The sequence below is a fragment of the Salvia miltiorrhiza genome, chromosome 4 (genome assembly GCF_028751815.1).
Source record: "Salvia miltiorrhiza cultivar Shanhuang (shh) chromosome 4, IMPLAD_Smil_shh, whole genome shotgun sequence".
In the NCBI taxonomy this organism is placed as follows: Eukaryota; Viridiplantae; Streptophyta; class Magnoliopsida; order Lamiales; family Lamiaceae; genus Salvia; species Salvia miltiorrhiza.
Window position 1 is genome coordinate 31943038 of NC_080390.1, and position 5118 is coordinate 31948155.

The following is a 5118-nucleotide window of genomic DNA, read 5'->3' on the forward strand; positions in this document are numbered from 1 at the left end:
AACTCTAGTAATATTCAGGCAAACGAAAGTAGGAAGGTTTAATTAACACTAAACTCAAATAGTAGTAAATAAAAGCACGTAGAAGAATCAAATATAAAAGACAACTGATCCTAGGGTAGTAAATTCATTAACTAAATCTATGCAATAAATCTATTAATCCTATGTACCAATTTAATCCAGTTATGATGAGAGATCACTTAATTAATCAATTACTCTCGCTAGAGCAGAAACGATCGTGGATTAGTAAATTATCTATCTCCGTTAGGTCTCAAGAAAATCTACTAACTCCCAATAGCTCCTAAGAATAGCTCCCTATGATCCACCTATCTCCGCTAGGTCTCAAGGTTAAAATCATATCATACATTCCTGAATCCGCTAAACAGTTATCTCCGCTAGGTCTCAAACGGAATAGCTAAACATGCAAACTATTGATCAGATAATTCACAAGAAATTAAGCACCAGGAATTATGAATCATAAACTGGAAGGCACAAAGGTATTAACAAATAAATCACATAAATTCAATCAACTATTTACAAACCCTAGAATCAGCTAAAAGAAACTAGCCAGACATACTGAAATAAAACTTAAACATAATTAAAAAAAGAAAGCAATTGTAAAAACTGAATTGTATAAAAACCGAATAAAAACTGAAGTAGCGGCTTGAATCTTCAATCTTGCTTCAAGCCTTAAAACTAGAAAGCAATAAAATTCTAAAGCTAAAAACTAAAGTATGAATGCTAGGGTTCTCGGATGTCTTCAATAGGTCAAAAGAGGACCTATTTATAGTTTTTAGATTTCCTTCAGATCAACATGGAAGTTGCCATGCAAAGTAGAATTCTAAAGGTAATAGAATCGTGTGAAATAAGGCAACTCTCTAGCTGGATGCGCGCTCCGAAAAATACTCCCACTTTTGCCAACTTCGCAGCTCTTGCCAGAGGAACGATTGTCACTCGGGAAACGGGTCGCGCCCGAGAAATGATGAATTCTCTGCTATCACCAGAGGAATGGTATTGCCAGAGGAATAGGTGATTTCTCTGACCTCGCCAGCGGAATAGGTTGCGCCAGAGAAATGGACCTCCGCTCTGGCATTTCTCCGCTCTGGCAGCGGGGAAGCGAATTCTCTGGCATCGACTCCTCTGACCTCGACTCCTCTGGCCTAGACTAGCGCTCTGGAATGGCGACTCCTCTGGCGCCTTATGAGTCCTCTGGCGTTTCCGCGCTCGCTTCGATTCCTCTGGCGTTCGTGGATTTCGCTGCACTGAACTTTGATTTCTCTGACTCCAGAGGAATGGTGATTTCTCTGCTCTGGAAATGTTGGTTCCTCTACTCTGGAAACCAGAACACCTGGAGAACGCCAAATTCTTCCAAATTCATTCAAAACTGCATTCTTCCATCTCGAAAGCCTAAATCTCCTGCAAAGTATAAAATACACCATAAACGCACCAATTTCCAGAAGATTATCTTAAAACATGCACAAACAAACCCTTAAAAATAGAGTAAATTAAGCATAAATCAACTCCCCCACACTTAGTCTTTTGCTTGTCCTCAAGCAAAATCTATATGAATCCTAGGAAGAGACTGATTTCAACAATGTAAATTTCCATCCATACATTCACAAAGTCAATTCAAAATTTTACCTTCAACACACATCTCTCGATCATGCAAGTAACTCAAAGTTTAAGAAGCAACAAAAGAGTAATGTAAGTAATTCGATCAGACCCAATTCTCCGCTAGAAGTGAATTCCCTAATGTGATCGCCTTTATAATCAATATCACCAATTTTCACACTTTGTGTGCTTGAGATTTCGACAGTTGAGCCATAATTCATGAAATAAAATCATTTGGGTGTAATCCAAAGTCTTTTCACGTGGTTTCCCATGCTCATAGTTAGACTAGAGGAGCAGAGACTCAGAGCTACCACATTTCAGAACAGGCCAGATGTTTCAGAGCTGGCAATTTTGAAGTTGGCAATTCGTCCAACATTTTCACAGATTAGATACGATCGTAGGCAATCACAATGACAACACTCCTTCTAGCATCTACTGGACAAATCACGTTTTACTAACTTACAAAAGTGTTGCAACAAAATTCATAATTCTTTGCACAAACAAGAAACATATATCAAAAGTAAAACAAGAATATCCTCCATTCATTCACAAACCCAAAATGCACATTGAAAACCATCTTCTCTTCCACAAATTCATAAAAATTAGCCAGATTCGAGACCAAAAACTAAGCATAGAAAAATCAATTTCGCCCAATTTTTGAAAAATATAAGCAACAAAACACCACTCCCCCACACTTAAAGCATGCCATGTCCTCAGGGCATAAAAGAAATACGAAGAGTGTAGAAAACATCCCTGATTATCGGCAATGAAAAACTGAATCTTCGTGAGAGGCGGTGAAAAGGTGGGTTTGCGGCCTTGGGCAGAGTAAAGAGTGGCTACGCTGGACAGATGCAGCGAAGAAAATGGCTGCGCTGGATAGATGCAACGAAGAAAATGGCTGCGCTGGACATGTGCAGCGTGGAAAAGTGCAGCGAAGAGAGCGGCTGCGCTGGAACATGAAGACCACCAGAAATCTGGCAGAGAAACACCTGCCCCAAACTAAACAAAGAAACAAAGAGAAACAAAACGAAACAAAACGAAACAGAAAGAAAGGAAAACAAAACAAAGAAAAACAATTGGGTTACCTCCCAACAAGTGCTTAATTTAACGTCTAGAGCTCGACGATACCTCAAAAACTCATGGAGGTCGGAAACAACACTCTAACCATTGGAAAGCTTTTCTACTCTTGGGTGCCCTCTCCACCAAAACACTTCTCTTGGCTCGAACATCCTCCACCAGCATTGCCCCCTTCTCATTCTTGTTCCGAAAAATCCAGAATTTCACTTTCTTCTTCTTGGGGGTATGGGTTTTCAAAGACCCCTCATCATGCTCCAAAAACAGACACATCTCAAAAGTCAGAACTTCTTTTGGTTTTGGAGTCTTTTTCTTGGCTTCATCCTTGGGCAGTTCATTTTTCTCAACTTCTTCATCCTCCGACTTTGCTAGAAAACTGTCAGTCAAATTAACCACTTCATTCTGGGGAACTTCCTTTGGTGGAGGTTTCTTGAAAATCACAGTTTCCCCATAGGCTCCCAATGTCATCGTCCCCCTTTTCATATCTAGCTTTGCTCCACATGTGGCAAGGAAACGTCTCCCTAACAGCAAAGGCATCTTTGGATCCTCCGGAATATCCAACACTACAAAGTCGACTGGGAAGAAAAAATCACTCACCTTCACAAGCACATCTTCCGCAACTCCTAGAGGTGTAGAGCAAAACTTATCAATAAGCTGAATTGTCTTGTTAGTTGGCTTCAAATCCCCCAGCTGCAACTTCCTATACACTTTGAGAGGCATGACATTTATGCTTGCTCCGGTGTCACACATTACTTTCTCAAACAATGACTTTCCAATCTTCACAGGAATATTGAAGCTGCCCGGATCTTCTCTCTTTGGAGCCAACTGATACTCCTTCACTGCGAGCACCTCCTCAAATTCATTGAATGCACTCTTCTTTTCCATCACAGCCTTCACAATTTGCACCTCATTTGGCTTATTTCTCAAGATCTCCACGGAAGGAATATTCACAGCCAACTTCTTAAATGTCTCCAAAAATTTGGAGCTTTGCTCATCTAATCTTGGCCTCGGGGATGGAAGAGGGAAAGGTGCTACAGGCTTGTACTCTGGCCTGGGAAACGTAGGAGTAGGAATGGGCTTCTTAACAGCAGAGGTATTCAACGATACCTTAGAAGTAGGTGGCGAATCGCACACAATCGTCTCCAGGTCATCATCCTCCATAATCTCTACATTTTTTTCCTTGCCATCCTTGCCGTCCCTGCCATCCCGCTGCTCTGTACGATTCCTCTGCTCTGCAGAGGAATGGTGATTCCTCTGCTCTGCATGATTCCGCTGCTCTTCATCCTCAACTGAATTATCAACCACCCGGATGGAATGACATTGCTGATTTTGCTGAGGCTGTTGATGTTGGCTCTTCGGATTGAACTGAGTGTTGCTAGGAAATTGGCCTGGCTTGTGCTGCGCAGCTGCTTGGTTGGCCATCTGACCAACTTGAGTCTCCAATATCTGCATTTGCTTGGACAGTGCTGACACATTTTGCTCCATGATGAACATTTTGGTTCCCAAGTTTGCCGAGTTTGCCTCCATCCCGGTGACCTTCACCAATACTTGCTTCATCATTTCCTCCATTGAATCTTTCTTTGGCTCATTGATGACTCCCCCACTAGAAACAGAAAATCCAGGTGGAGGCTGCAAAGCATTGTTGGGATTTGAATAGGAAAAATTTGGATGATTCCTATTATTTGGATGATACGGTGGATTGCCGCCCTGATGTCCTTGATAGTTTGGTCTATTGAATTGGTACTGCCGCTGGACATAATTAGCATCTTCCAGTTGCGACACATCAGGTAAACTCGGCTGCTGAGGAATTTTAGCTAGCATTGCCTTTCTCTCCAACTCATACTGCTTTTGAAGAGTTTCATATTTCTCCTTAAAATCATCTCTCTCCTCATTCACAGCTGCAATTCTTCTCGTGGAATTTCTGTCATTCGGCCATTGATAACTGTTGGAGGCCATCTCTTCTATCACACGATAAGCTTTCTTTGTATTTCTATGGAGAAGACATCCACCTGCAGTAGCATCCACCATACTTTTTGTCAAACCAGTCAAACCATTATAAAAGTGAATGATTTGCTGATCCTCTGTGAAACCATGTTGTGGGCATTTCCTGAGCAGCTCACGAAATCTTTCCCAGGCATCATGAATGGTCTCATCTCCTAGCTGGGAAAAGTGAGAAATCTCTGCAATGATTTTCTGAGCTTTAGAAGCAGGGAAGTATTTTGCCAGGAAAGCTCTACACAAATCCTCCCATCCAGTAATAGCACCTCTGTCCAAACTCTTGAACCACTCCTTTGCTCTGTCTCTGAGAGAGAATCCAAACATCTTCATTCTGATGGCATCTGGTGGCACTCCATTCTGCTTAATAGTGTCGCAGATATCTAGAAACTGAGTGATGTGAACATGCGGATTTTCATCAGCCATTCCACTAAACTGTTC

At 41.6% G+C, this 5118-nt stretch overlaps 1 non-coding gene across 1 annotated transcript; it reads left to right on the forward strand.

Annotated features, from left to right (window-relative positions):
* Positions 1–4768: 4768 nt before the first annotated feature.
* LOC131024020 (small nucleolar RNA R71) lies at positions 4769–4875 on the forward strand. Its single transcript, XR_009101616.1, has one exon. It is a non-coding gene; the product is annotated as a small nucleolar RNA R71 (small nucleolar RNA).
* The last annotated feature ends 243 nt before the right edge of the window (positions 4876–5118 follow it).